We start from the raw sequence: 11,547 nt of genomic DNA, 5'->3' as shown, positions 1-11,547 counted from the left end.
GATGACCCAAAAGTGTCTGAGATATCTCAGGACCTCAGCTCATTTTCAACTGGACCCCATCATGAGGTAAGCTGAGCATGTTCACAGGTTGCGTTGGGTGTCACTGCCTCCAGGGAGCCATTCCTCATTAACCTCAGATGGAGATAATCACTCTCATTTGTGCCCAAGCTGTGCCCTGTACAAACCTTCATCAGAGCACCTCTGACACTTCATTACACACAATTTTGGTTGTATTTACTTCCTTCAGACTTCCCTAGTGGCTCAGTAAAGAATCTGCCTGCAGTGCAGGAGACCTGGGTTCAGTCCTTGGGTCAGGAAGATGTCCCGGAGAGGAGAACAGCTACTCACTTCAGTATTCTTGCTGGGAGAAGTCCATGGGCAGAGGAGCCTGGTGGGCTACCGTGCATGGGGTTGCAGAGTCAGACACAACTGAGTGACTAACACACAGTCACTTCCTGCTCATGGATAAGCTCAGGGAGGATAGAAAGCTTTTCTTATTGGCCTTCTTACCCATAACATCTAGGACGATGCCCAATGCATACTGAATTAACATTGAAGTCAAACACAATCTCTCTACATCATCTAACAAAACCCCTGAGAGGTAAGTAGGGCACATGTCCCTTATTTATTTTATATGGAGAGCAACTCAGAGAGGTGAACTGACCTGTTTTCAGGAGGCTGTTTTCCTAGTCAGTGATGGCAGACTACACCATAATCGCTACTCAAGAATAAATTCCAAAGATGCTCATCCAGTGGTTTAGCGATTTCTAGGAATGGGAAAAAACATCTCAATCGCTTGTTTCTATCACAAAATGCCCTGCCCATTTTCTCCAAACATCCTTTTCTTGGATTTTTTTTCATTTTTCTAATCATTAAAGCTGCTACACCTAAGTCGCTTCAGTCGTGTCCGACTCTGTGCGACCCCATAGACGGCAGCCCCCCAGGCTCCCCGGTCCTTGGGATTCTCCAGGCAAGAACACTGGAGTGGGTTGCCATTTCCTTCTCCAATTGGGGAGAATTATTAAAGCTATTATTTATTAACTCATTATGCATTATGCAGGACTTCCCTGGTGGCTCAGACAGTAAAGAATCTGCCTGCAATGCAGGAGACTTGGGTTCCATCCTTGGGTTGGAAAGATCCCCTGAAGGAGGGCATGCCAACCCACTCCAGTATTCTTGCCTGGAGAAATCTCATGGACAGAGGAGACTGATGGGCCACAGTCCATGAGGTAGGTCACAAAAAAATCTAAACATGACTTAGCAACTAACACTTTCACTTATGCAAATATGAAACAGAAACAAGGAAGTACTAAATAACTTGCCCCATCACATTCCCAAAAATCAAAGGGGCCAGGATTTACCCAAACGGTCCAGAGTGTAAGCTGTAACCCACTCGTGATGGCACCTGAATCACTGCTGTAGAGCAGAGCCAGTGTCAGGCCCTGGCAAAGAACCACTTAGATAGGAATTATTAGTCTCCTCATTTATACCGGAGGTAGTCTTACAGAGGGATTAAGTAACTTCAAGTTAGCTAGTAACAAGCAAAACTAGACTTTTGAACCCATATGACCTTACGCTATGGCCAGAACTCTTAATCATTGATCTGTGCGGTGTGTATGCTAAGTCACTTCAGTTCTGTCTGACTCTTCGTGACCTTATGGACTGTAGCCTGCCAGGCTCCTCTGGCCATGGGATTCTCGGGGCAAGAATACTGGAGTGGGTTGCCATACCCTCCTCCAGGGAATTTTCCTGACCCAGGGATAGAACTCACGTCTCCTGCATTGGTAGGCAGGTTCTTCACCACTAATACCTGATCATTGATCTACTGCCTCTTTAACCTGCTGCTTCCCCATCAGTGTTCAAGTACACCCTCCTTCTTCCACAACAGCCTTTACAGAGGAGAGGAAATCAGCAGTTGTGTTAAAAAGAATAATAGGTAATATTTACCAAACACTGTGTACCAGGAAGTGCTCTGAGTATTTTAAATGTATTATTACATTTTATCCTCATACTTACTCCATAAAGTAGGTTTTGCTTTAATCATGCTACACACATGCTCATTTAATCCTTGCAAAAAATATTTTGACAAGCAATGATGGTGAAAATCCTTGAGATTTTATCTCAGGAATATAACTGGTTCATGAAAATGTACCCAGAATATGTAGCTTAGCAGAGAGGACCTCACATGAAACTGCAGTGAAACTCCAAGTTTGTCCACAAAGCCCTGTGCTCCATCACTCTTTACTTGGTGTGGTAACAATAAACATTAATCTACTGTCTTAAGAAAAACTGAAAAAATTATCTACCTCAGCAACAAGTTAAACACCATAGATCTGTTTTCTTTAATCACCAATGTGGGGAGTTCGTGATGAAACTACACTTAGTGATATTTACTTTCTTTTTCAACAAACTTTGTAGTCAAATGCTTTTATTTAAAACTCTGTAAAATGCATATTGCCAAGTGAATGAAGCCCATCTAAAAAGGCTGCTGCTAAGTTACTTCAGTCGTGTCCGACTCCGTGCGACCCCATAGACGGCAGCCCACCAGGCTCCCCCGCCCCTGGGACTCTCCAGGCAAGAACACTGGAGTGGGTTGCCATTTCCTTCTCCAATGCATGAAAGTGAAAAGTGAAAGTGAAGCCGCTCAGCCGAGTCCGACTCTTCGTGACCCCATGGACTGCAGCCTACCAGGCTCCTCCGTCCATGGGATTTTCCAGGTAAGAGTACTGGAGTGGGGTGCCATTGCCTTCTCCAATCTAAAAAGGCTACATGCCGTATAATTCTAGCTCTATGACACTAGAAAAACAGTGGAGACAACAAAAGCATCAGTGGTTGGCAGGGGTTCAGAGGGAGGGTGAAGGAGGGATGGATAGAGAGCATAAAGAATTTTTAGGGCAGTGATATCATTCAGTATGCTATTGCAATGGTGGATACACCTCATTAAATATTTGTCAAAATCCATAGAACTTATAAAGAATAAACCTCAGTGTAAACTATGGGCTTTAATTATTAACAATGAACAATACTGGCTCATTGATTATTACAAATACCACACTGATGCAAGATGTTAATAACAGGGAAAACTGGGGGCAAGAGGGGATGATGGGGTATATGGGAATTCTGTGTATTTTCTGCTTATTTTTCTGTAAACCTAAAATTGTTCAACAGATAAAGTCATTATTTTAATATTATATATAATAATTACATATGTGAATATATAATGTTCCTGTTACAGATAGAATGTACTTATATATGTGTATGTGTGTAGAATGTACATATATGTGTTGCAGAAGAACATGAAGCCACTTCCATCAGACCATAGAAATATCATTACTAACGCAACTCCCCTTCTTACTGAGAATGAAACTTCTCCTAGTTAGTTGTGCTGTGGGATATGGTCTGTCCTGTTGTCAACTCTGGGCAGTTCATTAGGAATAAATTTACAAGACGTTAACTGAAAAGCCCAGTAAAGCCAAATTTAAGAACATTTCACCAAATGATACATTGAGCACGTTGTGAATACTATTCTATCTTTGTCATACATCCCCATTCCTGTTGCCAATAGAGCACACACACACCAAAAGGATTTTGTCTAGGGCACACTTTCAAGACCCCTGGAGATTAGAAGGCATTAGCATGGTAGCGGGCAGGGTAAAGAAATTCATTAACTCTGAAATAAAGACTAAAAAGAAATAAGATTCTACTAACAAAGTTGAATACGTGTGTGTGTGCACGCGCATTTGGCAGGAGAAGGTTGGGAGTGGAAGGTAGGAATGGAACGAGATTTTAAGACGGAAATAAACCCACACCACTTACACACACACACACACACACACACACACACATGTCTGGAGCATATAAGAGTCTCTCTAGTTCAAGCGGGTTTTAGAAAAGGCAGAGGAACCAGAGACCAAATTGCCAACATCTGCTGGATCACTGAAAAAGCAAGAGAGTTCTAGAAAGACATCTATTTCTGCTTTATTGACTATGCCAAAGGCTTTGACTGTGTGGATCACAATAAACTGTGGAAAATTCTGAAAGAGATGGAAATACCAGACCACCTGTCCTACCTCTTGAGAAATCTGTATGCAGGTCAGGAAGCAGCAGAACTGGACACTGAACACCAGATTGGTTCCAATTAGGAAAAGGAGTACATCAAGGCTGTATATTGTCACCCTGCTTATTTAACTTATATGCAGAGTACATCATGAGAAACGCTGGGCTGGAAGAAGCACAAGCTGGAATCAAGATTGATGGGAGAAATATCAATAATCTCAGATATGCAGATGACACCACCCTTATGGCAGAAAGTGAAGAGGAACTAAAAAGCCTCTTGATGAAAGTGAAAGAGGAGAGTGAAAAAGTTGGCTTAAAACTCAACATTTAGAAAACTAAGATCATGGCATCTCGTTCCATCACTTCATGGCAAATAGATGGGGAAACAGTGGAAACAATGGCTGACTTTATTTTTGGGGGCTCCACAATCACTGCAGATGTTGATTGCAGCCATGAAATTAAAAGATGCTTACTCCTTGGAAGGAAAGTTATGACCAACCTAGACAGCATATTCAAAAGCAGAGACTTTGCCAACAAAGGTCTGTCTAGTCAAGGCTATGGTTTTTCCAGTGGTCATGTATGGATGTGAGTTGGACTGTGAAGAAGGCTCAGTGCCGAAGAATTGATGCTTTTGAACTATGGTGTTGGAGAAGACTCTTGAGAGTCCTTTGGACTTCAAGGTGATCCAACTAGTCCATCCTAAAGGAGATCAGTCCTGGGTGTTCATTGGAAGGACTGATGTTGAAGCTGAAACTCCAATACTTTGGCCACCTGATGCGAAGAACTGATTCATTTAAAAAGACCCTGCTGGGAAAGATTGAAGGCAGGAGGAGAAGGGAACAAGAGAGGATGAGATGGTTGTATGGCATCTGACTCAATGGAGATGAGTTTGGGTAAAGTCTGGGTGTTGGTGATGGACAGGGAGGCTTGGCGTGCTGCAGTCCATGGTGTTACAAAGAGTCGGACATGACTGAGCGACTGAACTGAACTGAACTAGGGGATAGTCTTTAGGAAAGGAATTGTTGGGTCATTTTGGATTTCTGGATTTCAGCTGCCTCATCGCTAAGATGAGACGGTTGCATGCATGCCAAGTGCTTCAGTCTATCTGACTCTTTGTGACCCTGTGAACTGTAACCCACCAGGCTCCTCTGTTCATGGGATTTCACATGCAAGAATCCTAGAGTGGGACTGTTGGATTATAGGAAGGGCAAACACTCAAATTTACTAAACAAAGTCAAAAAAAAAAAAAATTGTCTCTAATTTTATTTCTTATGGTCTATATCTTGCTTTATCATATAGTTTTCGGTGTATTTTGAAGAGCAGAGGTTTTTGGTAAAGTCTAATTTATAAACTTTTCATATTTAATATTTGTGTGTCCTAAGAAAACTTGCCTGTCCTAAATATTTTCTTCTAGGAGTTTTATGGTTTTAATTTTTCATTTAGGTCTCTAATCAATTCTGTTTTTTAATATAGTGATGTATCATGGATCAAAATTCACTTCCTCCAATACAACTAGTGTCTTCTATCTACTTATTTCAGTATTACTTGCTTAAAAAAAAAGAAAAGCTATCATTTTCTCATCAGTTACCTTGGTATCTTTGTGAAAAATTAATTGTCCATATGTACGTGATCTTATCTCTACTCTATTCATTCTCTTTCATCAGTTTTCATTCCAATCCAAAAGAAAGTCAATGCCAAAAAATGTTCATACTACTGCACAATTGCACTCAGCTCACATGCCAGCAAAGTAATACTCAAAATTCTCCAAGCCAGGCTTCAAGAGTACATGAACTATGAACTTCCAGATATTCAAGCTGTATTTAGAAAAGCCAGAGGAACCAGAGATCAAATTGCCAACATGTGTTGGATCATCAAAAAAGCAAAAGAGTCCCAGAAAAACATCAAACTTCTGCTTTATTGCCTACACCAAAGCCTTTGACTGTGTGGATCACAACAAACTGTGGAAAATTCTTAAAGAGACAGGAATATCAGACCACCTTACCCGTCCCCTGAGAAATCTGTATGCAGGTCAAGTTAGAACTGGACATGGAACAACAGACTGGTTCCAAATAGGAAAAGGAGTACGTCAACACTGTATATTGTCACCCTGCTTCTTTAACTTCTATGCAGAGTACATCATGAGAAACGCTGGACTGGAAGAAGCACAAGCTGGAATCAAGATTGCCGGGAGAAATATCAATAACCTCAGATATGCAGATGACACCACCCTTATGGCAAAAAGTGAAGAGGAACTAAAAAGCCTCTTGATGAAAGTGAAAGAGGAGAATGAAAAAGTTGGCTTAAAACTCAACATTCAGAAAACATGGCATCCGAGCTCATCAGTTCAGTTCAGTTCAGTCACTCAGTCGTGTCCAACTCCTGTGATCCCACGGATTGCAGCATACCAGGCTTCCCTGTCCGTCACCAACACCCAAGGTTTACTCAGAATCATGTCCCTTGAGTCAGCGATGCCATCCAACCATCTCATCCTCTGTCGTCCCCTTCTCCTCCTGCCTTCAATCTTTCCCAGCATCAGGGTCTTTTCCAATGAGTCAGTTTGTATCAGGTGGCCAAAATATTGGAGTTTCAGCTTCAGCATCAGTCCTTCCAATGAATATTCAGTACTGATTTCCTTTAGGATGGACTGGTTGGATCTCCTTGCTGTCCAAGGGACTTTCAAGAGTCTGCTCCAACACCACAGTTCTGGTTCCATCACTTCATGGCAAATAGATGGGGAAACAATGGAAACAGAGATAGACTTTATTTTCTTGGACTCTAAAATCATGGCAGATGGTGACTGCAGCAATGAAATTTAAAAGATGCTTACTCCTTGGAAGAAAAGCTATGACCAACCTAGACAGCATATTAAAAAGCAGAGACATTACTTTGCCAACAAAGGTCTGTCTAGTCAAAGCTATAGTTTTTCGAGTAGTCATGTATGGATGTAAGAGCTGGACTATAAAGAAAGCTGAGTGCCGAAGAATTGATGCTTTTGAACTGTGGTGTTGGAGAAGACTCTTGAGAGTCCCTTGGACTGCAAGAGATCAAACCAGTCAATCCAAAAGGAAATCAGTCCTGAATATTCACTGGAAGGTCTGATGCTGAAGCTGAAACTCCAATAGTTTGGCACCTGATGCGAAGAGCTGACTCATTGGAAAAGACCCTGATGCTGGGAAAGACTGAAGGTGGGAGGAGAAGGGGATGACAGAGGGTGAGATGGTTGGATGGCATCACTGACTCGATGGACATGAGTTTGAGCAAACTCCAGGAGTTGGTGATGGACAGGGAAGCCTGGTGTGCTGTAGTCCATGGGGTCGCAAGGAGTTGGACATGACTGAGTGACTGAACTGAACTGAAATTGTTCTACATATCTGCTTGCTTAATTGCATCAGCAGTGTCTGATTCTTTGAGATTCTATGGACTGTAGCCCACCAGGCTCCTCTGTCCATGAGATTCTCCAGGCAAGAATACTGGAGTGGGTTGCCATTCTCTTCTGCAGGGTATCTTCCTGACTCAAGGACTGAAACTTCATCTTTTATATTTCCTGCATTGACAGGCAGGTTCTTTACCACTGGCACCAAGGTGGCTCTGGGGGTAAAGAATCTGGCTGCAATGTAGCAGACCTTAGTTCAATCCCTGGGTTGGGAAGATTCCCTGGAGGGGTGCATGGCAACCAACCCACTCCAGTATTCTTGCCTAGAGAATCCCATGGACAGTGGAGCACGGTCCATAGGGTTGCAAGTTCTACATACCTGTTCTTATGTAAATACCTCACATTTTTTGTTGCTGTAACTTTATAACAAATCTTGAAATCAGGTAGTCTTTAGTTCTTGAAAACCTTATTGATTCCCTTTCAAAATTGTTACGGCTCTTTCAGATTTGGGGTCTTTCATAACTACATTTTGAACTGACATAAATTTCTATCTGAAAAAGTCTATTAGGATTTTGACTGGGATTGAGTTGAATCCTAGATCAATATGAGAGAACTGATGCCTCAAAAATATTGAATCTTCCCATCTATGAACATGGAGTATCTATCTAGTTTTTTGGCAGTTCATTAATTTCTCTCAACAAAATTTTATAGCTTTTGGTATACAGATCTTGCAAATATTTTGATAATATATCTGGAAGTTGGAGAAGGTATTTTTAAAGTTAATTAATTTATTTTAATTGATTACTTTCCAATATTGTGGTGGTTTTTGTCATACATTGACATGAATTTTCCACGGGTGTACATGTGTCCCCCCCCTGTTCCTTCCCTCTGGGTTGTTCCAGTGCGCCGGCTTTGAGTGCCCTGTTTCATGCATTGAACTTGGATTGGTCATCTATTTCACATATGGTAATATACATGTTTCAGAGCTATTCTAATCATCCCACCCTCGCCTAGAGAAGGTATTTTTATTTTTTAGTTTGTATGGTTGGCTTATAGAAAAACTATTAATTTTTGCTTATTGATCTTATTTCCTACAACCAGCTAGATTAATTTATTGGTAGCTTCCTAATCCATTGTTCTCAGTTATCCGTGGCTCTCCCCTCTAGACTATTGGCTCTGGCTTCTGTGACATCCTTCCTTTATGGTAAACAAACACATCTGTTCACAGCTGTGCAGGTTTCTCAATTGGGCTGCTGCTTTCTGCGCTCAGAAAACTGATGGACCAAAGGCCTCATTTCATTGTGCATTGTCTATCTTTCCTTTTTTACTCCAAACTGATGATATTTTCCCAACACAAGTCTTCCAAAAGCCCCTCCAGGTAGCTTCTTATCATCCCTGTGTCATGGTCATGAGGCAGTGTTCTAAGAGGAGGACAGGAAAAATTAATTTTTTTTCCATTGTAACTGGATTCCCTCTCCCCTCTTCTGTGCTATTCTTATGTGTCATGATTATTTCTTTGTACATTTTTATGTCTTTTAAAGAAGAGAAGAAAGAAGAAAACATAGTCTTTTATATTAATTCACATTTTTGATGACCCCTTTTCTCTATGGGTTTTAGTTACTGTTTGATCTCATTGTTTGGATATATCTCCATCACCCGTCTCACTTTGTACTATTATTGTCATACATATAAGATCTTTATGTGCTATTTGCCCAACAATATATTTTTATCATTATAGTTTCACGCAATTATATTTTCAATAATTAAAAGAAGAAAAAATCAGTCTTTACAATGCCCAGATTAAAGTAGTTCATGTAAGACAGCTTGAGAGGGAAGATGTGTGTTTATGAAGAAATATTGATCACTAAAATTTTATATTCTGATTCACTAGCACAGTTGGCTGCAGTGCAATCCTAAAATGAGATAAAATTGTTAAAGTTTCCTATGCAGAAAGAAAGACTGTATTTCATCTTTCTCCATAAAACTTGACGGAGTAAGTAAATACTACTAACAAGGAAACAGAGATTAAATTGCTGACATAGCTGACAAGCAGAGCAGGTAGGATTTAAACACCGTCTGTTCCTATGGTCTGTGTCGCATCCCAAACAGTATTTTCCATAGTAACCACTGTTTGGATTCCTCCAGACGCTTTCAAAATCATCCAGTTATACCCAGGACCTTGCAGGTGTGTGTCACGAGCACATGATAATTTTAGCTGCTGTGTCACATCCACCGTCTTCTCTAATGTCCTTGGCTCTGATCTGGTTCCCCCCCCCACCCCGTTATCACTTCTGTATCAGCCAACCCCCCTCATGAAAGCACTAGTTACTGATGCTGCTGCTACTCCACTGCTGGCCCTCCCCTGCCAACGGTCTTCTGTGCCTTGCTGCAGCTGCTGGCTTGCATGCAGTCACCAACGCAGCAGGGGCCGTGCTGCGAAAATCTGCTGCTGCTGGCAAAGGTCACAACATGCTAGCAGGCGTCCTGGGCTGAGCCAGGCCTCTGTCTCTCTCCCACTCCCATGGCCTCGGTCAAAAGGCGAGGTGGGGAAGCTGAGCCAAGAGGCAGACACTGCTATCTTCAGAAGTCCTCCTCCCCCTACAGCTGAGTACTGACCATGATCACACTTTAAGGGCCCCACTCTTTTAGGATAAATTCTTCTTCAAGATGGTAATTCATTTCAGATGTAAGTGGACTCTTGGCAGGTGCGTACCACCAGTCCTCAGTCTCCCGACTCACTGAGATAAGTTCAAGAAGTTCTGTTACATTCGAGTAAATTTAGCTGAGCTCTCCACAACAGTGGCATCTTCAGAACCCAGTGTTTGGTGTTGGTCAATAAGTATGTCTATGTAGACCAGGTCAATACACTAGCATCAGATTCCTATGTAACTAATGCTATTATTCATGTTTTAAAAAGAGCAACAAATTTAAAAGCTTTTATCTAGTATTTTTCATTCTGATAAATGATATTTTCATATACAGGGAAAGAAGATCTTTCCTGAAAAATGTAAGACTGACTTCTGACTTGATATTCTAAAAAAAATTCTTTTGGTACTGAAACTTAGAATAATCAACTTTGAGGAACTACCTATTCAATACAATTTGCTGCTTCAGTGCTATTTTCAATGTTATTTTTCCTAGAGATTAAAGCATACTATCTTAGAACTGTTTATATCAATATTTTAAAGTAAAGATGATTGACAAGTAAAATTATGGCTTTTAGGGTTTGGTTTTTTTTGTCATATTTCCATGAGTGAATAAACTATTTCTCAGGGCAAAGTTAGCTTTTTATTTTCCCTAATGTTACATACACTTTTCAGGAAAAGAAAGTTTCACTCGGTACATTAGCATTGAATCCAAGTGGACTAAATGAAGGAATATACTCATACATAACTTACTTTGTATCCATTAAATACATTATCTAATGAGTTCTGGCCCTATTGAGGACTACAAGAAGAGCACACAGAATTGAATACTTGTTTTCTCCTCAAATCTGAAATACTATATTGCCTGATTTTTAAAACATTATCTGTACATGTGAAAAGACTAGCAATAGGCAAATTATATTACCTGAGAATTTTATTTTTTAATAAAAATATTTTTTAAAGTTCCTTTTAATTTTAGTGTTTTATGATAATAAAATTCATTTGTATCAAAAGCATAGTAACTTAAGAACACCCAGTGAAGAGGCATTTCTTTTAAAACTGCAATTTACAAAGAACCGAAGCCCATTAATTTCCAAACACTGGCGTATTTTTAAACTTATTGTACTTTTAGTTCTCATGCTTTTGGAATTATTTACATCGAAAGCTATCCTTTGAGTACAAAATAAACATTGAGATTGGTACTTTTAAAAAATAGATAAAAGGACGGTATAGTTGACATTTTTGCTTTGGACTATCTATATATAGTTATGTAAGTCACAATTGGGGAGTACAGAACTTTTTTATTGACAAAATGATTGGAAACAATTTTCATTACAATGAGACAGAAGAGACTGTATATCCGTTAATAGATTTACTTGAAAATAAACTTGGAAGTTTTGAGATTTGCATGTAAGGGCAATTCTGTTCAAATTAGTAAGATCTCTTCCACTCCTTCTCAGTCTCATTTCTTTC

The sequence above is a fragment of the Bos indicus genome, chromosome 6 (genome assembly GCF_029378745.1).
Source record: "Bos indicus isolate NIAB-ARS_2022 breed Sahiwal x Tharparkar chromosome 6, NIAB-ARS_B.indTharparkar_mat_pri_1.0, whole genome shotgun sequence".
In the NCBI taxonomy this organism is placed as follows: domain Eukaryota; kingdom Metazoa; phylum Chordata; class Mammalia; order Artiodactyla; family Bovidae; genus Bos; species Bos indicus.
The sequence above is the reverse complement of the archived record's forward strand: the minus strand, read 5'-3'. Positions refer to the sequence as shown.